The sequence below is a fragment of the Leuciscus leuciscus genome (genome assembly GCF_965113295.1).
Source record: "Leuciscus leuciscus genome assembly, chromosome: 8".
Lineage (NCBI taxonomy): Eukaryota > Metazoa > Chordata > Actinopteri > Cypriniformes > Leuciscidae > Leuciscus > Leuciscus leuciscus.
Genome location: NC_138732.1, coordinates 6,951,601 through 6,975,130, shown reverse-complemented (window position 1 = coordinate 6,975,130; position 23,530 = coordinate 6,951,601). Strand labels below are relative to the sequence as shown.

The 23,530-nt window shown below is 38.2% G+C and overlaps 1 long non-coding RNA gene across 2 annotated transcripts; it reads right to left on the bottom strand.

Annotated features, from left to right (window-relative positions):
• Positions 1-5,989: 5,989 nt before the first annotated feature.
• Positions 5,990-22,113, bottom strand: LOC309504872. 2 transcript variants are annotated; one of them, XR_014208215.1, is made up of 6 exons: positions 20,639-22,113; positions 16,935-18,336; positions 15,245-15,298; positions 13,842-13,940; positions 10,046-10,124; positions 5,990-9,287 (listed from the first exon to the last, which is right to left on the bottom strand). It is a non-coding gene; the product is annotated as an uncharacterized lncRNA (long non-coding RNA). The 2 variants fall into 2 exon arrangements; XR_014208216.1 differs by lacking the exons at positions 16,935-18,336; positions 20,639-22,113 and having other exon boundaries at positions 15,245-15,874.
• Positions 22,114-23,530: the final 1,417 nt, after the last annotated feature.

The following is a 23,530-nucleotide window of genomic DNA, read 5'->3' as shown; positions in this document are numbered from 1 at the left end:
TTATTGAAATCAAATTTTTTATTTATATTTATTTATATTGTATTTATTATTTATAATTGTCAACACAGTGGTGTCATTTTTGTTTAATGTAGACCCTCTTTTATAATTATATCAGCTCTTTAAAGGTGCCAGAGTAGAGAAATGTTGGCAGTCTTGAAATATAACACAGACTCAACCTTGATGACTCGACTCGGACTCGAACACTGGGGACTCGAGACTCGACTCGGACTCGAACTCAGGTAATGGTGACTCGACTCGGACTCGACTCGGTCTCTTCTTTGGTGACTCGGACTTGGACTCGGACTCGAACACGGGGACTCGAGACTTGACTCGGACTCGACAATTGGTGACTCGACTACAACACTGATATATGGTATAGTGAGAGTTTACAGATGATTAGGTCCATTAATGAGATGTCTAGTCAGGTGATGTAGTGGTGCATTGTCAACCTCAAACACTAGAAGTGGCTGTAGCATTTCTATTCCTTGTTTCTTCCCCTCTCTATTCCTTTCTTCCTCTCCTCTCTCTTTCTCCCAGCGCTTTCATGTCATGCTTTCTTGTTCTTGTATTGATATGTGTGACGGTACAGATTAAGTCTAATCCCTGCTGGTTACATTATCGATTACCAACATGAGGATGATTATGGGCTCAATTTGAAGGGGAAAAAAGTCATTTTTCACCACTTGCTATGTCTTTGGGCTGGTCTCCTCCACTATCTGTCCAGTTCTCCACCGTGTTGATGACACAAATAGCCTTCACTTCCAACAGTGTGGCATATGTGCTAATCTAATCAGGAAGCTAAATTCGTTCTGCATGATCTCGTCCTTTGGGTTCTCACGCTTAAGACAAATCGTTCAGGCTCTGCCAGCTTAATTTCTTTCAGACATGCAGGAATGAGTGTCTGTGGAAATTAGCACATACAAGATGCTAAAGTCTCCGGGCCAACACTATCTTGTGACATTTACAATGGTTCATTTGCAACAACCACCTTGCTTTAGCAACAGACCACCAGTTAAAACCACCTTGGCTCAAGTGTTTCCAGCAGTGTGATGTTCATGGGATGGTTAATTTATTAAACTGCATGTCATAGTGTGTTATTTTGTATGCATCTCACAGACAATCTCCAGTCTGGTTCCTGGAAACCAAAGAACTGTTTCTGCAGGCACTTCTCAGCATCTCTTTTGTGTGCTTCAGTGCATTCCTGCTGAGTCTTGCTATCATCTAAAGTAAACTGTAAACAATAACCCAAACCACACCAGAAGCAAGAATTTAGAGTATACAAAAGGTGGGTACACAAAAAAAACAAAAAAAACAAAACAATGGGCTGCGTGTTTGCAAATCTATTATTACATTTTCATAAGGCAGCCGTTAAAAGAAAATGAAAATTCAATCATTATTTACTTTACCTCATATGGCTTTCCAAACCCATATACTGTCATTTTTTTTCTGTGTAATTTAAAAAAAATATATTATTTGTTATTCACTTAAAAGCTTCCTCAAATTAAATATGGTAGCAGGTTTTATTTTAAAGATGTTTGGTTGTGAGACACTAAAAACCATGTGAAAAATGCTTTAAAGTACCCCTATTGTGCTATTTTAAAGATTCCTAATTTTGTTCTGGAGTCTCCTACAATAGGTTTACATGCATTCAAGGTCAAAAAACACTTTCGCTTTCACATAATATAGATTGCAGAATTACCTCTTTTCTCAAAGTGTCTGAAACTGTTCAATAAAGGATTCGGTCTCTCTTAACCCCTCCTTTCCGAGAACTTCTTCTACTCTGATTGGTCAGATGGCCCAGTCTGTTGTGATTGGTCGACTGCTTACAGTTCATGTTGGAAACTAAATGCTTCCCTAGCACTTGATACACAGTGATACGAACAGTAATGTTGGCGTCGGTTTTACCGTATTCGAGCACGAGTCCTCATCCTTTAATGCAAAGTTGATTTGCTTTCGCAGCGCAGAAAACAGCGTCTTCTCGACATGTCAACAACACAAACCAAACTCTTCCAGGTCTCAGCTAAAACTACAGTGTTTGAGGGCCATGATTAGACAGCCAATGAAGACCATAGACTGGCATTATGCAAATTTGTTCAGGCAGTTCAGAATTGGTTCTTTCTTTTGGGAGACAATAACTCCAATTATCGTTCCCTTTTATTTTTTAAACTTCGCAGACCTTTTACAGTCACAAACAGCTACATTAAATGTAACATCCGAAAAAGCACTATAGGGGCACTTTAAAATTCTGTATTTTCTGTTGCCACACATTGATTTTGTATTGAACATTTGGAATATAGCACACCAGTGTGTGCACTGGAGGATGTGGTCGTATATTTTTATGTCTCTTTTGGAGACTTGGTCACAATGAACTGTCGCTGTAAAACGAAATGCATGGAGATTCTTCAAATTCCCCTTTAGTTTTATGGAACAAAATGCAGATTTGGTATGATAAATAGAAAATATGTAAATGGCAAATAATTATATGACAGAATTTACAATCTACAAGCATACATTTAATAATGTGTGTACATTATTATTAGTATTTTTACATTACCCATAAGCCATTTACATGACAATATGTTTCCATAGAGTTGGTTCTCAATAGAATGCAAATAAGTAAAGGATATGTAATGGCAGAACCCTGATGTTTCTTATGCTCATATCCAAAATAATTTGCCACATAAAATTGCATATTAGCTCACAGATAGCTCTTTATAATAGCATGCATTTGTTTGGTTCATATCCAAGGTCCTGACTGAGTGACCATAACTGCCTGGGTGAGTTTTGAATGGAGCCAATAAAGCAAGTGGGTCGATAACACACACACACACACACACACACTCACACCCTTTCATTATTGCATGCTGAACTGAAGCTACATTGGCTGCATTATTTCACAAAACTGTGAAAATGAGCTGCCGTTCCCGCATGAAAGAGTTGAATTATTCTGCCGTGTTTGTTTCTAATTCAAACCTGATGATGATGTGTGTGATTGTTTTTTTTTTTTTTTCAGAGATGCACAGGGCATTTAGTTCTCCACTCGAGCATAAAATCCTAACGACTCCAGCACAGATCTCATGCCTGCTGTTACAGAGACGTGTTTATGCTGCAGATGTACTATAAAAAAAACACCCAAAAAATCCCATCTTGAACATGGGGCTCTGTTGATATTCACCCTTTGAATCGGTTTATTTGTCTCTTAAAGGAGCAGCAGAGAGCCTGTAATACCTGCAACGCTGCATCTCGGCGAGCTGGGCCATATGCTCAATAAGTTAATTAAAATGTTACGAGCTTTTGCAGCACCACAATGAAATCAGATTTCATGTAATGAAGGCTATTAATATTCCAATATGGCAGGGAGTTTGGAATCACAGACCCGGGATCAGTGGAGGGAAGAGAACTGCAGAATAACAGCAGCACGTTCATTCATCCTCATTTTTACTCCGTTTTGCCTGTGTGTGTGTGTGTGTGTGTGTGTGTGTGTGTGTGTGTGTGTGTGTGTGTGTGTGTGAGTGTGTGTTGTCTGGCACATATATGCAATTACACAAGCGAGCGTGATGAATTCATTTAACACCTCAAAGCCAGCACAAAGAACTCCTCACATGTCACAAAGCACAAGTCACTTAAGTTGTTCTCGGAGCAGTGAGGAAAAATGAAGCATAATCCTTCCCGCTGTGCTCAGACCTGTTTGCACATTTCACCTGAAAATAACTCCTAATTGGCCCAGTTGTGTCTCTGTGAAGTAAGCTGATTTTAATGCAGTGCTTGATAAGGCAAAGATCACTATTATAGCTCATACTTGTATACAGTTCGGTCTTTGAGCAATCCTTAACCTTTTGAACTTCATTGTGTAACTTATCCTGGTTGTGTTACAGATATGAATGATGCATCATATCATGCAGCATGTTGAGTAGAAGTGGAAGAATTTTTATTATTTGCCAATGCCACTCTGTAAATCCCAAAACATTTGAAAAAACAAACAAACAAAAACATTTCCTTAATAGGAATACATTCACAGTACTTTGCAAATAGTTTTTTTTTTTTTTTTGGATGAAATAGTTTGTGTACACAAAAAAAGAAAATATTTCTTAATAATAAATCCATATCCTCCAAATCCCAAATCCCAAATGCTATAGCTGAAACGTAACTAAATTGCATAAAACACATTTCTTGACATTTCTTGCTGTTAAATAGTGATGTCCAGGTCACGAAGGAATCAGTTCACCAAATTGGACTGAATCGTCTGGAAATGTTTGTGGCTTGAGTCAGAACAGATATACAAGTTCCTCAATCAAAACTCACTTTCGGATGTGCCTGACAGTCACTCCGTCCCACTTTGGCGCATGCAAGCACCACACATATTTTATTCAGGAAAATGTAATTATATGTGCAGATGCATTCATATATGCATTGGTGTCAGTTCATGAAATTGCACATAGTGTACACCAAGAGGTTCAATAGAAAATGTCATATGCATGTAAATCCTGGAAGTGGTTTAATTCCAGTGATGGCATTCCTCCAGGTAATCTAACATCCTTCAAAACCTTGCATTTTCCCCATCGAATGCTCTGTTGTCGAGCCTGTTTAAAATGGCCCCTGCTGTTTTTTTTCCCTCTTGCCTTCTTCTCGCTCTCCTGTCCTTTAATGCATTGTTTGAATTTGCTTCACTTAAAGCCTCGCAGGGCTGCCACAATGCACCTGACACCCTCACAATGGTGCTTTTGTTACCTTGCATTAGACAGGGAAGGCAGCTAACCTTTCCCCCTCAATCCTTTCATCTTCCTCCCAGAACCACCTGAGCTCAGAGCCTGGCGATCCAATGAGTCTTTCTTCAGAGAATCAGTCCAGGCAGCACACAGCTGGATTATGGACTGCAATGTCTCAGGGAATGTCTGCTTGTTAAAATTTGATCATTCTAAAATGTCATGAAGCGAATTATAAAATGTTAACATGCAGCCATTCTCTGGGACAATGATGTAAGCTCTGTTCAAAAACCAGCTGACTTATAGAAAGCATCCAAACTGAAATGGAAACTCAAAAGTAATCGATCTGGGATGCTCTGTGCGTCATGCAACTATCACTATTCCCATAAAATGCACAGGAGAGTTTACGCACCACTGAGTATTATTGCATTTTGCAGAGCTGATTTTTGAATAAGCATAAAATATATAGCACTAAATTGATCAGAAGTGACATGAAGATTTATATTTCAAATAAATGCCGTTAGGATAATAATAAATGTTTCTTAAGCATCATAATCATGGTGCCTTTTGGTTTGCCTTCATGTCAGAATCATGAATATGATGCATTTAAATGTTGCTTACAAAGAGTATCACTATGTCACCAAAACTATTCACCCTGAATGCAGCACACATTTTGACAGGCACATTCTCATTTGGTCTGACTGTGTCTTGTCACTGTGGGTTTCTTTACCTATCATTCTTTTCTTTACCTTTCATTTCCTATAGCATGCATGATGCCTTAACATGATGCCAGTGATGACTCACTTGCAACAGAACAGTAACGTTCAAAGGTGAATGGAAGAAATCTGTATATTTTATCACCTAAACCTACCCATCACAGACAACTTTCTGCATTTTTACATTTTCAAAAAACATCATGATTAAAAATGTCCCCATAAGGACAAGGATTTCAGATATAGCCATCTTTGTGAGGACATGTCCCCATAATGTAGGGTTCACGAGGCAACACACACGCTTGTACCTGGTTAACCATATTTCAGGGACAAAATTGTTCTCAGAATTGAACTAAAACATGACAAAAACTCCCAAAACCTCCTTTTGGCGAAGTTCTCATTTGTAAAATTGGCATAGTAACAATAAAGTAAGTAGGTTTTTGTTTTTTTATTATAAAAATGCAGAAAGTTTTGTGTTAGGGTAAGTGTTATAACTAGCTGCATATAAAAACAATAGAAGTCTATGTAATGTTCTTATGTAGATAGCTGAGTAAACGCATACACTCACACACACACACACACACACACACACACACACACACACACACACACACACACACACACACACACACACACACACACACACACACACACACACACACACACACACACACACACACACACATACTTGTTTTTGTGGTATAGAAGGACACTGATGCCCAAACAAGTTTGGTGGTGGTATATGGGGACACCCCTTTCCCAATGCCCTACAGTGATGATACAAATATCAAAAATTTTGTTTTAATCTGCAGATCACAAATCTGACTTCAAATGTTCTATACACACAACAGAACAGAAAATATGACCATATGATATTTTGGTGGTACACAAGGACATTCCCGCCCATCCTAAAATGTTCCCGCCTATGACATAATTGTGATTTTTGGGGCCCAACTTGATTATGAGGACACTCTTTTTACAATACACTAAATATGTCATTTCAGTGGATTACAGGGACCAATGTGTTTTACTGGTACATGACCACACACACACACAAACCTGACAACACAGTGTATTACCAAGACTAAGGTGATTTAAGAGGACTGGATCTTAAACACAATACACAACTGCATAATCCAACATTATAAGGACGAGTGTGTTTAATGGTACATGCCCACACACACACACAAACCTGACAACACGGTGTATTACCAAGACTAAGGTGATTAAAGAGTACCGGATCTCCAATACAATACACAAAACAACTTGCAACATTACAGGGACAGAAGTGTTTTAGAGGTGCTTTAATTATGAATTCAATAATATCATCATAAACATTGAGTTTTTTTCAGTTTTACCATGTAATACAATCATGTCATGCCATTTTAAGGGGAAAGTGACATCCACAAACTTAAAAACATGGTCAATAAAACTTGCACAACTGTGTGATCTTTCAGAAAGCATACAGTATCATTACTGTTTTGACATATTAAAATGACAAACAGATGAACCATTCAAAACTTCGAAAAGATTGACAAAACAGCCCTTGGAAACAGGCACAATTTAAAGATATCATTAAACAGGCTTTGAAATGTATAAAATGAACTCACTCAACATGCAATATATGCTGCAACATGTAGAGAAACCGACTTACAAGGGACGGTTTACCTAAAAAGACAATTCTGTTATTTCCAGAAAATGTAAACAGAATTGTCAAGTTTCAAAGCAGAATTACAGAGATAACAGGAAAAGTATTCAACAAAGTTAGTTTGGGCTGTACATCAGCTCTAGAAGAGTATAGTGTCATTAGAATACAACCATCATTGTAAGTACAAAAGCTCTCATGTGTTTAGGGCTGGGTATCGTTCAAAAAATTTCGATACCAATACCGATACCTTGATTTCGATACCGGTTCCTAAACGATACTTTTTTCGATACCAATTTTATGAAATCCATTTTAACAAGATTACATAACACTTTACCTCAGAAAAACTTGGTGTTATTTTTTCAGTTTGACTCATGCTCCTTAGCCAGTGCACAAAGGAACAAAAAAAGCACAAAGGAACAAAATATTCCTTATACATATACATAAGGAACAAAATATTTTTTTTTTTATATAGAGCTCATGCTCACCAAAGCTGAATTTGTCTGATCAAAGATACAATAAAACTTGTAATATTGTGGAATAGTATTACAATTTAAAATCTTATTTGAATATATTTCAAAATGTAATTTATTCCTGTGTTGTCAAAGCTGAATTTTCAAAATCATTACTTCAGTGTCACATGATCCTCCAGAAATATGAAAACAGTTTTTGGAAACTACGATACATTTTTTCATGATTCTTTGATGAATAAAACATTCAAAAGAACAGCATTTATTTAAAAAAAGGAAATCTTTTGTAACATTACACATGTTTTAAGGTCATTATTGATCACTTTAATGCATCCTTAGTGAAAAAAAAATTCTGACCAACCAACACATTATTGAACGGCAGTGTACACTCAGTAGGTCATTATTGCAATATAAACACAGTCAGAGTGATCAACAAGGTATATCTTCATTTACCAGTCGAAGACGGAGCAACTTTCTGCTCTTATGTTTACTCGTGCACTGTCAAGGGCTTCATCATATCTGTCGCGGTACCGTCTTTGCAGCAATTATTTTACCACAAATACTGCATCGCGCGCTGTTGGCATCGAGCCTGGAGAAATGTATCCACACTTTTGATCGACATCTTTAGGGTATTGTGAGTGTGTGTGCTCGCGTCTCATTGAGTATGTGCGCGAGTTTGTGTGTGTGTGTGCTCGCGTCTCATATGAGAATGTGTGCGTGGACAGTTTGTGTGCGCGCGCGTCTCATATGAGTATGTGCGCGGAGAGTTCCCCGCGTCTCGTGTGTGTAGAGTTCACGTGTATGTGCGCGAGCGACTTTAGGCGTGTTGTTGTGCATTTCATATGTATTTGTTTGAGCACTGACGTTGACGAGTTAACCCCTTAGGTATCGAAATATGGTACCGAAAAACAAGTCATTTTTCGATACTCGATAGTATCGAGGCAATTCGGTCGGTACCTAAAAAGTATCGAACTCGGTACCCAGCCCTACATGTGTTTAGAGAATACTAAAGCATGTATTCTTCTGTACAGAGAATGAGAGAGAGGCAGAAATTGAAAACCCACGGAAAGGATCCTCAGCGGTCTTACACTGCTGGCATTCAGTCAGTGTGGCCAGTTTTCCTTTGGTTATACACTCACCGAAAGGATTATTAGGAACACCTGTTCAATTTCTCATTAATGCAATTATCTAATCAACCAATCACATGGCAGTTGCTTCAATGCATTTAGGGGTGTGGTCCTGGTCAAGACAATCTCCTGAACTCCAAACTGAATGTCAGAATGGGAAAGAAAGGTGATTTAAGCAATTTTGAGCGTGGCATGGTTGTTGGTGCCAGACGGGCCGGTCTGAGTATTTCACAATTTGCTCAGTTACTGGGATTTTCACGCACAACCATTTCTAGGGTTTACAAAGAATGGTGTGAAAAGGGAAAAACATCCAGTATGCGGCAGTCCTGTGGGCGAAAATGCCTTGTTGATGCTAGAGGTCAGAGGAGAATGGGCCGACTGATTCAAGCTGATAGAAGAGCAACTTTGACTGAAATAACCACTCGTTACAACCGAGGTATGCAGCAAAGCATTTGTGAAGCCACAACACGCACAACCTTGAGGCGGATGGGCTACAACAGCAGAAGACCCCACCGGGTACCACTCATCTCCACTACAAATAGGAAAAGAGGCTACAATTTGCACAAGCTCACCAAAATTGGACAGTTGAAGGCTGGAAAAATGTTGCCTGGTCTGATGAGTCTCGATTTCTGTTGAGACATTCAGATGGTAGAGTCAGAATTTGGCGTAAACAGAATGAGAACATGGATTCATCATGCCTTGTTACCACTGTGCAGGCTGGTGGTGGTGGTGTAATGGTGTGGGGGATGTTTTCTTGGCACACTTTAGGCCCCTTAGTGCCAATTGGGCATCGTTTAAATGCCACGGCCTACCTGAGCATTGTTTCTGACCATGTCCATCCCTTTATGACCACCATGTACCCATCCTCTGATGGCTACTTCCAGCAGGATAATGCACCATGTCACAAAGCTCGAATCATTTCAAATTGGTTTCTTGAACATGACAATGAGTTCACTGTACTAAAATGGCCCCCACAGTCACCAGATCTCAACCCAATAGAGCATCTTTGGGATGTGGTGGAACGGGAGCTTCGTGCCCTGGATGTGCATCCCACAAATCTCCATCAACTGCAAGATGCTATCCTATCAATATGGGACAACATTTCTAAAGAACGCTTTCAGCACCTTGTTGAATCAATGCCACGTAGAATTAAGGCAGTTCTGAAGGCGAAAGGGGGTCAAACACAGTATTACTATGGTGTTCCTAATAATCCTTTAGGTGAGTGTATGTGCCTTAAAATGTTCAATTGCAGCTGTAACTTCAGCATTTGACCAGCACACTTTTTGTCCTTTCCACAAGGTTTTCTATTCCTACCTCACATTCATTCTCTGTACAGAAGAATACATGCTTTAGTAAACTCTAACTATATGAGAGCTCATGTACTTACAATGGTGGTCATATTCTGATTTAAACCTCAGGTACCTTGAGGAACTTCAGTGGTTTCTCGATGGGCATCTTCTGAACACCTGTAGGAAATCAGTTATAGACAGATCAGAAACTCAGATGTAACTCAAACCTGCATCTAGAACTTAAAACTGGTTATACATCTGATATCTAAAAATTACATTTCAAATGACACTCATTATTCTGGAGATGGAATGTTGTGTTAAACATCTCCTTTTTAAAGTTTTTGACCAACATGAACATGATAAACTTATTGGTTTGGTACTGATTCCATTAATTTTGTTCTAGAAAAATTGTTATTTATAATAATATCTGATTATTGATAACTGATTTTTACAATTAATGGCAAAAGGAATGTTTAGAAATGTAATCTAATATTATCTACTGACACACTATAGCAGGGTTCACCAATCTCGGTCCTGGAGGGCCGCTGTCCTGCAGAGTTTAGCTCCAACCAGCTCCAACACACCTGGTTGAAAGTTTCTAGTATGCCTAGTGAGACCTTGATTATCTGGTTCAGGTGTGTTTAATTGGGGTTGGAGCTAAACACTGCAGGACAGCGGCCCTCCAGGACTGAGATTGGTGAACCCTGCACTATAGTATGATATATATATACATACACTATGAACAAAATTCTAAACGCTTTTGTTTTTGCCCCCATTTTTCATGAGCTGAACTAAAAGTTAAGACTTTTTCTATGTACACAAAAGGCCTATTTCTCTCAAATATTGTTCACAAATTTGTCTAAATCTGTGTTAGTGAGCACTTCTCCTTTGCCGAGATAATCCATCCACCTCACAGGTGTGGCATATCAAGATACTGATTAGACAGCATGATTATTGCACAGGTGTGCCTTAGGCTGGCCACAATAAAAGGCCACTCTAAAATGTGCAGTTTTGTGTGGTGTCGGGGGGTTGGGGTTTGGGGTTTGGGGGTTGGGGGTTGGGGGGTGTCGGGGGTCTGGAAACAAGTCATTATCTGGTGTGACCATCATTTGCCTCACGCAGTACAACACATCTCCTTCGCATAGAGTTGATCAGGTTGTTGATTGTGGCCTGTGGAATGTTGGTCCACTCCTCTTCAATGGCTGTGTGAAGTTGCTGGATATTGGCAGGACCTGGAACACGTTGTCGTATACGCCGATTCAGAGCATCCCAAACATGCTCAATGGGTGACATGTCCGGTGAGTAATGGTGGCCATGCAAGAACTTTGCAGAATGGGGCCGTGCATTATCATGCTGCAACATGAGGTGATGGTCGTGGATGAATGGCACAACAATGGGCCTTAGGATCTCATCAAGGTATCTCTGTGCATTCAAAGTGCCATCAATAAAATGCACCTGCGTTCGTTGTCCATAACATACGCCTGCACATACCATAACCCCACCATGGGCCACTCGATCCACAATGTTGACATCAGCAAACCTGTCTGCCATCTGCCCTGTACAGTGAAAACCGGGATTCATCCGTGAAGAGAACACCTCTCCAAAGTGCCAGACGCCATCGAATGTGAGCATTTGCCCACGCAGGTCGTTTACAACGACCAACTGCAGGTCGAGACCCCGATGAGGACGATGAGCATGCAGATGAGCTTCCCTGAGACGGTTTTTGACAGTTTGTGCAGAAATTCTTTGGTTATGCAAACCGATTGTTGCAGCAGCTGTCCGGGTGGCTGGCCTCAGACGGTGTTGGAGGTGAAGATGCTGGATGTGGAAGTCCTGGGCTGGTGTGGTTACACGTGGTCTGCAGTTGTGAGGCCGGTTGGATGTACTGCCAAATTCTCTGAAAAGCCTTTGGAGACGGCTTATGGTAGAGAAATGAACATTCAATTCACGGGCAACAGCAGGTGGACATTCCTGCTGTCAGCATGCCAATTGCACGCTCCCTCAAAACTTGCGACATCTGTGGCATTGTGCTGTGTGATAAAACTGCACATTTTAGAGTGGCCTTTTATTGTGGCCAGCCTAAGGCACACCTGTGCAATAATCATGCTGTCTAATCAGTATCTTGATATGCCACACCTGTGAGGTGGATGGATTAACTCGGCAAAGGAGAAGTGCTCACTAACACAGCTTTAGACAGATTTTTGAACAATATTTGAGAGAAATAGGCATTTTGGGTACATAGAAGAAGTCTTAGAACTTTGAGTTAGATCTATAATTTTGTTCAGTGTATATAACTGGCTTAAAACCATTTTTCTTTGGTGAAAATACTAACGTAAAATTGTACCACAATATATATTGGTTTAAAATAATAATAAACATGTTCATAAACACAAACTTGTTATGCTGGGTACACACCAAAAGATAATCAAGCTGATTTTGGGCCGATTTCCCCCTTCTGACAATCCTAGCTGTGTCCCGATTATCTTGATGGTTATAGATTATCTTATCAGATTTTCCCTTGGTGTGAGGTGTGTTAAGAGTGTCCGAACCTGATCGGAAGAACGTCGGAGCCGCCCTGATCTCGAATCGCAAATATTCAACATGTTGAATATTTACGATCAGAAATCCTGAAATGTGGGGGGAAGCCCAAGGACAAACGCGCGCATGCTCTGGAGATTATCACGTGAAAGGAAACAATATCCAATCAGAAAGCGAGATGAAGGAAGAAGGAAGCATAACAAACGCAGTCATGGCGGCACAAAGTGAAATTGATGTGGACAGCAGAGATGGAGGATCAGCTTGTTGATTTGTGGAACAAATGTTTACACAACGTGTTGTGTAAAACTTTTCCAAACACTATCATTGCAATTTCTTCCTGCATATCGTCCGCCATGCTTATTCTGAGGTCTCTAGAGTGTTAACAGTCGAGACTCTGATTGCATGGTCTTTAGGGTTGGGTATCTAGAACCGGTTCCAAAATGCCAAAAACAGGGGATTCGATAAGACGTGCGCACTTCAATTCCGCTTATCGATTCCTTACTTTGGTGATGCTCACATGCGCGAGGTGAATGGCAGTGAGCATTTGTTTACAGTTGTATTGATCTGCCAGGACCTGCCTGCCGCACATGCGCTGTACATTATATTTACGATGGCGGAGCGCAGCAGACGTTCAAAAGTTTGGTTAAGCTTTTCAAAAAAAGATGAAAATACAGCGAATTGTATCACATGCAAGAAAGACATTTCATGCAAGGGAGGAAGCACCTCCAATATGATGAAACATTTGCTGCAACACAGGGTCAATTTGAAGGAATGCAGCGCATTTGATTCGGTGCGATCTCTCAACAGCAGTACCACAGGTTTCCACACACCAGATAAAGCTACTAGCAGCAGCAATAGCAGTCTCTCACACTCAGGTACAAAACTAGAGCCGCATAATTCTGGATAAAATGAGAACCAGTTTTGTTTAAAATAGAGATCATGAATAAATACATCAGACAATTAATACGAGTCGAGTCTATAATTCCTTAAAGTGTTATATATATACAGTATATTGTAAATTAAGATGCATTGTCACAGTTTTACTGGTAATAGCCTAAATGTAACAAGAATAAAAGGTAGAAAAAAGTATTTGCTCTCTTTTTTCTCTCCAATAAATATTGGAATCGAAACCAAGAATCGTTAAGAACCGGATTCGATAAGCAGAATCGGAATCGTTAATTTAAACGATACCCAACCCTCACGGTCTTTTCACATCATGGCACACCACACACTATAGGAGCAAAACGGTTAAATCTAGGATTTTTTGTCCTCATGTTTGTGGTCTATCACATTTTGAAAATCTTATAAGATGTAAAAAATCTTTTGGTGTGTAACCCAGCATTAGTTGACACATACCAACATTACTGGAGACGCCTGCAGCTCCAGCAGGAACATCACCTTCAGAACCGCTTTCATCAGGATCACTGGCATCAGAGTCCGTCATACTGATCTCATCTTAAAGAAAAAGAGACATTTAAAACAAGAACATCTTCAGTTTAACCTGTATTCAGAAGTCATTTATGAAACATGACAAATGGCACCGTTTAATAATAATAATCATATTAATAACAACTATAATACTTCACTAAGATCACTATTATTAGAATTATCGCCTAGACAGTGATATACTAATACTGTCAATGAAAAATTTATATTTTATAATGAGTATATTATTTTACAATAAGAGGTTATAATACTTTCTTAATTTCTTCACTTAAGCTGTTATACTGGCAGAAACCTGCAGTTTAAGTGAAAACAGGTTTATAAACGCATCTTATTGCAAAATTGGATTACCACAAAAAATGTGGATATAATGCGAATGTGAAAATAGAGAGTAACTGGTGCTGGTTGCGTTCCCAAATGCATGTTAAACTTATGGCACATGCAGAGATGGAGTTCACTGCATTCATTCCCTGTGGAACGAGGCATGGAAAAAGCCAGATCATGAGCTGATCGAGCGAGCAAAGTGTGCTCTTCAGTTTGGAACACGCAGCACAACAGACTACAGACTTACTTTCTTATCGTCTTTTGCGATTTGATAAGGGCATTAAGCCATGTTGTGCTTTTGATTTTAATATGTTTGAGAGATGCTTTGCCAAAGCAATTGCGCAAAAAACAAAGACAATTTATGTTATTATGAGGCGTAAAAATATTTTCGGTTCTTTTGGTTCAAACTGTGGAGGGACAGATTAGACTGTGGTGGGTCACTAGAGTAAATTAATGGTAACACTATGAATTTTACTCCTCCCAAAAATGCCAAATAATAAACAGGTGAGAGCGTATTTTAGGCTATATGACACGATATAGTGAGATATGACAGCGCTTCTGCAACACGCATCACTGCAGATGAGTAGCTGAGGATCTCTTCAGCATGCTGATGCACAAAATACAAACTAAAAATAAATTAAAGTAAGTCGCAGATGCTCAACACACAGTCATCTTCATTAAAAGTAGTGAGAATAAATGATTTTACCAGTGCTGATGCTACTCTCTCTCCTATTGATCTTAAAATTAGCTGATACAAAAAATGCTGCTCATAGCGGTAGCTTTCGATGACGTGAACACCGTTAAATCTGATATAGCGCGGGAAATGAAGATCGGATTTATGTCTGTTTTGTGCAGACACATTTATGTGGCCAAGTGTAAATGGAATTGTTTTGACAATGAAATGACCAGGTGTAAAACAGCCCCAAAGATGATGTGAAAAAGTTCTTACTAGACTAGCATTTCATAAAATGATGCAATGCTCTTTTTATTACCATCTCAACACAGTCTTGATCCTCCAATGATGATTGTTCCTTCTCAGGGCTCACCTGAAAGCAAGGCAAAGAAAGAAAAAATAAACATCTATTAGATACAAAGGATTCAGAGATTCTCCAAATGAAGCAGCACAGATACTTGACTCCATTAACACTGACTGATCACTGTCATAAAACATAAAATTAAAACAATTTCACATTATCAATGATATACTTGAGCAAAAGAAGGCTGATGACGCCAAACTAATTCAGGTATGATGGGACATTTCAAACAGTGACTTAAGATTTAAAACACTGTGACATAAGTTGTAATCAAGTATAAAGTTAAAACCCTATAAATATATGGTCATAACCAATCAGGGATGCATGAAAATAATGCTCATTATTAATGTTATCATTGTCAATCCGATAAGAAAATTAGGCCGCTATATTAACACTAATAAATAATGGATTACTTCCTTCAGCTTCAGATGTGCGCTGTTCACCATGATGGTTTTGAAATGTTTGAATCACAAATCTGTGAAATCAGCGCATTGTTACAGGGAGAGTTCGCTTGTGGAATTGTAAGTTGTAATATTTTTTATTTTTGTTATATATCTGATTTATCTCATATAGGATGCATTTGGCTGAGTTAATGAATGCTGCAGTAAACACTTCACTGTAGGCCTACCGGTGGTCAGCAAAACATTAATTATGATTGGGACTGTCATATATACATAACACTATAATGAGCAAACTATTGCATTAAAAACGTCGTGAATTCTTTGGGTTTAGTTGCTGTGTTTCAGCGTGTTGTCCTGGGAGGAGCGCATCCACAACAGGAGTTTCACTATGTAATAGTTGATTACTATTAATAATAGCTCAAGTTAATCTGTGCATGATTTTGTGCAAGTATAAGTTGTAATATTGTGTTTCTTTTGTATAAATATCTAATTTATCATATATAGGTTGTGTTCCGTTGAGCTAAAACCATCTAACAAAGCCTCAGTTTAGGGGTGTTCCTTCAGCTCTTTAGGCCATTTCATTTTAAGTTTAATGTTGTCTAATAACTTGTTTGCATTTTAATTTCATTTGATTTATTATTATTATTATTATTATTAAGGCAATAGATGTTTTGGTAAAACTTCACAATACATATGTTATTGCATTAACTAACATGAACTAACAGAGAAAAACTTTTGTTAATGTGAGTTAATAAAATATGTGAGTTCATGTTAGTTCACAGTGCATTAAATTAACAGATTCAACACTGGATCCTAAAATGTCTTGGAAAATGTTGAGATTAACGTTAAGTAAGATAAACATTAAGTAAATCCTGTAGAAGTATTGTTCATTCATTGTTAGTTCATGTTAACTAATACTAACAAGATGAAACCTTTTTATAAAGTATTGCCATTTTTTTATAAAGAAAGTTGGAAATATGAATGTAAAATTCATTTTAAAAGTTAAGGAATCTTACATTAGGCCACTGTACTGTATATGTTTGATTTATGTTGAAGTGTTTGGGACATTGGCTTTAAATGATGTGCGTTTCGTTTTTGTAATCAGGCTTTCAAAGTATATCAAATTTTGGATTTAGATTCATCGGCTAATATATCAGATATCGGCTTTCGAATATAAAGAATGATCAGTTATCGGCCCAAATGTTCATATCGCTGTATCCCTAATTTGATTTCCAAAAAAACAATACCTTCTGTACATCTCTGACTTCTGAATGGGACGGGGACGGACTCTTCATTTCGAGAGTGGAGGGTTCAACCTCACTGAGAGTCTACAAAACATCACATTAGACATGAAACAGTGGTGTAAATATGTGAACACTAGATCTCACAGATGTCTCTGCTTCGTTTGCTCGTTCTCTTCCAGCACAACTCTCACTTACCTTGTCTAGTCCCACAGTAAGAGCAGCACAATCACTGCCTGATGACCACTGGCTCTTATGGCTCATCTGAGAATATGAAATTAAGCGTTACATACAGAAACACTTCACCTAAGAGTTTAAAAAAAGCATTATAAATGGAATATATAAAGGATAATGTACAGTCAGTCAGTAATTAATAAAAAATAAACTGACAGGATAATAAGGGTCCTGATACACAGCTACCTATCAATAAATATTTGCACATGAAATACTGATTTGAGATAATATACAAGATTACAAAATAGTTAAAGTTTTCAAATCAATATTTCAATATTTAAATGCTACCACAAGGTAATGTTCACGGCTTTTATGCATCACATTACATGTGTTTTCATTCCAGTGTGTCAGGTTGTGTGTAGCTTTACACCAGTTTTATGAGGACACCGTTTTATGAGGACATCATAAGAGCATGTTCCTGATGTTTGACTTGACTGAAGAATCTCAGTGTGTTGTGTAAGTTTAACAGAATCCTGGTCTATGAGGACACTAGATTTATGAGGACATCATAAGAACATGATCCTGATGTTTGACTTTGACTGAAGAATCTCAGTGTGTTGTGTAAGTTTAACAGAATCCTGGTCTATGAGGACACTAGATTTATGAGGACATCATAAGAACATGATCCTGATGTTTGACTTTGACTGAAGAATCTCAGTGTGTTGTGTAAGTTTAACAGAATACTGGTCTATGAGGACACTAGATTTATGAGGACATCATAAGAACATGATCCTGATGTTTGACTTTGACTGAAGAATCTCAGTGTGTTGTGTAAGTTTAACAGAATACTGGTCTATGAGGACACTAGATTTATGAGGACATCATAAGAACATGATCCTGATGTTTGACTTTGACTGAGTGTGTTGTGTAAGTTTAACAGAATACTGGTCTATGAGGACACTAGTTTTACTGGGACACTGGTAACTAGATACATTTGGACGGCACTGAGTTCAAGTGTGTGTATGTATGAGAGTGATACGAGACATTGCGCCTGTGCTAGATGTACAGTAAGTGATCGTGACTCACTTCTTACACACACAATCATAATTCAGGGACTGATAACAGTGGCAAATAATCTGTTTCTGAGGAAACAGAGTTATTACATTAACTTATTGGATACCTTTAGAGTTGCTGTATCTTGTTCAGGTTTCATCTGATTCTTCAGAGTTATCATCTGAAAAAAAAAGTAGTAAAAATATATAAAAAAGACAAATAAATACTAATTTTAGTATCACTTATTGAAAGCCAAACAGAGGTTGCTATTTTTTACCAACTTCAATGATTATATTTAATCTGACAAGCACAAATAGTTTTCGCTATTGGTATTAGCCACAATGAGCTGTGAATTATGGGTTATCAGTATCGATCCTAATATTCCATATGTGTGTCCCGGTAAAACTAGTGTCCTCATAGACCAGGATTCTGTCAAACTTACACAACACACTGAGATTCTCCTGTCAAGTTAAACATCAGGACATTGCTCTTATGATGTCCTCATAAAACGGTGTCCTCATAAAACAGGTGTAAGACACACACACACACTTGACACACTGTAATGAACATGCATGTAATGTGATGCATTAAAGCCATGAACATTAACTTGTAGGGCTGCACAATGTATTGCTTTATCATTCATACCTATCTGTGGTAGTGACATTGCAGTATAGGCCTCTGTGAAGTCAGGCTATATAAAGACTCTGCCGTGTTATTTTACAGTTGATTCCTCAAGTTCTGTACCTAAATGCTGTTAGACTTACCTGGAATATATGAGGCATTGTTTATTTCACATCTTTGTTAATTTTTTTTATCTCTGCTTGCAATTTATTATTTTCTATGCAGATGCAAACCCCTACAAAATCACACCAATCATTCTAGAATGATTAATTATTTCCAAATAGAGCTATTCAATTCATTTAGTGAAATTGCTTTTCATATTGAAAAACTTTTGTTAATGTGAGTTAATAAAATATGCGAATTCATGTTCGTTCACAGTGTATTAAATTAACAGATACAACACTGGATCCTAAAATGTCTTGGAAAATGTTGAGATTAACGTTAAGTAAGATAAACATTAAGTAAATCCTGTAGAAGTATTGTTCATTCATTGTTAGTTCATGTTAACTAATACTAACAAGATGAAACCTTTTTATAAAGAAAGTTGGAAATATGAATGTAAAATTCATTTTAAAAGTTAAGGAATCTTACATTAGGCCACTGTACTGTATATGTTTGATTTATGTTGAAGTGTTTGGGACATTGGCTTTAAATGATGTGCGTTTCGTTTTTGTAATCAGGCTTTCAAAGTATATCACATTTTGGATTTAGATTCATCGGCTAATATATCAGATATCGGCTTTCGAATATAAAGAATGATCAGTTATCGGCCCAAATGTTCATATCGCTGTATCCCTAATTTGATTTCCAAAAAAACAATACCTTCTGTACATCTCTGACTTCTGAATGGGACGGGGACGGACTCTTCATTTCGAGAGTGGAGGGTTCAACCTCACTGAGAGTCTACAAAACATAACATTAGACATGAAACAGTGGTGTAAATATGTGAACACTAGATCTCACAGATGTCTCTGCTTCGTTTGCTCGTTCTCTTCCAGCACAACTCTCACTTACCTTGTCTAGTCCCACAGTAAGAGCAGCACAATCACTGCCTGATGACCACTGGCTCTTATGGCTCATCTGAGAATATGAAATTAAGCGTTACATACAGAAACACTTCACCTAAGAGTTTAAAAAAAGCATTATAAATGGAATATATAAAGGATAATGTACAGTCAGTCAGTAATTAATAAAAAATAAACTGACAGGATAATAAGGGTCCTGATACACAGCTACCTATCAATAAATATTTGCACATGAAATACTGATTTGAGATAATATACAAGATTTCAAAATAGTTAAAGTTTTCAAATCAATATTTAAATGCTACCACAAGGTAATGTTCACGGCTTTTATGCATCACATTACATGTGTTTTCATTCCAGTGTGTCAGGTTGTGTGTAGCTTTACACCAGTTTTATGAGGACACCGTTTTATGAGGACATCATAAGAGCATGTTCCTGATGTTTGACTTGACTGAAGAATCTCAGTGTGTTGTGTAAGTTTAACAGAATCCTGGTCTATGAGGACACTAGATTTATGAGGACATCATAAGAACATGATCCTGATGTTTGACTTTGACTGAGTGTGTTGTGTAAGTTTAACAGAATACTGGTCTATGAGGACACTAGTTTTACTGGGACACTGGTAACTAGATACATTTGGACGGCACTGAGTTCAAGTGTGTGTATGTATGAGAGTGATACGAGACATTGCGCCTGTGCTAGATGTACAGTAAGTGATCGTGACTCACTTCTTACACACACAATCATAATTCAGGGACTGATAACAGTGGCAAATAATCTGTTTCTGAGGAACACTGGTCGCATGGCACTGCTTAAGCATGGAAACCCTGAACTCACCTTTATAATGATTGCTGAATCTGCCCTGGAGCTCATCTTTGTCTGTAAACGGCATGTCCTCTTCCAGATCTTGATCTTCTCCTTCACTGACTCACTTCAGTCATCATCTCATGTGTCTGCACGCATAGAAAAAGACTCTCATTAATCACGACCATTGCATTTCATTTGACATATTATTCAAAAAGCTTGTTTTAAATAAATTGATCAATTATGGTAAACAGCATTCAAGTTATTTTAATACTTTATTATTATATGATATTTAAGGAATATGTTAATTGATAATAACTATTCATTCATAGATTTCATTCACAATTGATACATTATAGGCAATAATAGTGACAGTATTAATAAGACTGAATCAGACTGACAGTTCTAATAATATTCAGAGTATATTTTATTATAGTCAGGAGTAATATGAGCACATATTTGTGTCTTAATGTGTTTAAAGCAAGCATAACTGTAGTAATATTAACAGTAGCATATCAGGATACTGTACTGGGTGAAATAGCCTCCCCTTCACATACTGTAGTCATGACAACGCGTTATTATGATGGCTAGACTATTTTATGAGATCAGAAAAGGTAGCAGTTACAAATATAGTGCAATCGAAAACGAGTTTAAAATGACAAGCATCGCTGATTCCCTCATGTCAGTCTGTAAACAGAATCACTATAGGTCCGCTAGCACCGTTAGCATCACGCGCTAGCTGCTTTCTAACTGTAAAACGAGCAGCGAAGAGCATACAGAACATGCACAAACAAGCCAACCGGACCCACATGCTATTAGAGAAGCAATTAAACAACGTTATAACTTACCTTTTGGATAACAGTTGCCTTCATCAGGTCCACAGATGTCTTCTCAGGTGCAGAGTTTGTCCAGTCCAAACAGGAAATGACGTGACGACGAATGACTACACCTCTGATTACGTTGTACTTATCATAATATAAACGGGATTTTATTTATTTATTTATCATATATTTAATGCAAAATTAATAAATTACAGGCAAAAATACTTAAATAATTAGTATTTTGCATTAAGTTGCTACACATTTTAAAGCTGATTGAAGCTCCGCCCACTGGCGCCATCTTGTTTTCGCGATCTCCCGCCTACCGGGACCGATCTGACCAATCACTAAAGCTGATTGAAGCTCCGCCCACTGGCGCCATCTTGTTTTCGCGATTTCCCGCCTACCGGTACCGATCTGACCAATCACAGGCCCCAAAGAATACACTTGTGTAAAAGATGCAAATTTTTGATGACGCGGGTGTAATACCAGGACCTGGCTACAGGGGCGCACTCTCGAAATCAGGGATACACTGTGTATGGTAAAATTTCAGGGTTTTGTGGTATGTAAGGACATGGCGCCAAACTTTGAGAGGGAGCTTCTGGAACGTAGTAAATGACATCTACGCTGTCGGATTTATGAGGACATGGCCTCTGTCCTCATAAACCCAAATGTCCCCATAGTGCGGTGCGTATTCAGGTCAAAAGTCCTCGTAAACCACAAAAACAAACACACACACACACACACACACACACACACACACACACACACACACACACACACACACACACACGGTTGTTGTTGTGTGTAACTGGACGTTTTCCTAATGACTTGTGTAATCTAGCGGAGAGAAACCTGACCGCTCACCTTTCACCATCTCACCATCATTAGTGTTCTGACCACCCCGTTTCTATCCCCAGAGGAAATCTATTTACCTGTGTGTGTGTGTGTGTGTGTGTGTGTGTGTGTGTGTGTGTGTGTGTGTTTCAGGAGTGATGAAGTCCTATATGCCAGTTTCTTTTGGAATCTGCATCTTTAGGAAAGTGTTTTATTGAGTTTGAGTTGGTGTGCAGTAGAGTTGAGTGGAGCTTGCGAGTGTGTGTGTGTGTGTGTGTGTGTGTAGGTAGACCACAGCTGCGCTCTCATACTCGTCTCCCTCTCTAATGAGGACCTTTTCCAGATGAAAGCCCTGCTACCGCTGCTGTTCCTGTCATAACCCATTCTACCTCTCTCGCTACCAATCGAGGCCGACTGAATCCTCTCCAGGGCTCTGCCAGTTTAATCACACAACTCCCCAATTCCTTCAATCTTCCTCTTCAATTCCCTACAGCAAGACCCGCTTCCCAAAACATGACTATATGCACATGAACGGCCTATTCTTACAAATTTGCACATACTCATACCATTCATAACCGAATTGACATTGTCTTTTAAATTCCAGTTCATTTGAGATATAGCAAATATGACGCAAAAATACAATTCAAATTTGAATGTAAGGAACTAATAAACTCAAACCAATACATATAATCTTTGTATGAAGTAAAACAGCAAAGTTTGTCAAGATACATTTCTGGGAACTTTCTGGGAAGTAGAATCCATATCACAGCTTTGATGGATGGATTTTCTACGTTTTTTTATTCTCCAACCTGTGATATTGTTGATGTCACATTTTTATTCAGACCAAACATGGGACTAATTTCATCAGTCTCATTCCCATTTTGTCTTTCTTTCTTTTTTTATTTCATTTTTTTTTTTTTTTTTTTTTTTTTTACCAATGTGGGCCAGAAAAAAAAATCATTGTTTTTTTACAGGGTGAATTTTTTCCCTCGGTGTGATGGTTGCAGTTCAGGATTCAGTTCTGTCTTGAATATTTATATTTTACACTTATGCATTTGGCAGATGCTTTTATCCAAAGCAACTTACATTGCATTCAAGCCATGCATTACTAGTTCATGCATCCCCTAGGAATCAATCCCCCATGACTTTGGCTATATATATATATATATATATATTTTTTTTTTTTATCAAGTTTTGCTAAATAAATATTTCACGGTAAAATTACTTAATTTCAGCAGGAATCAGACTTTACTCTTAATGGGTCTCACTC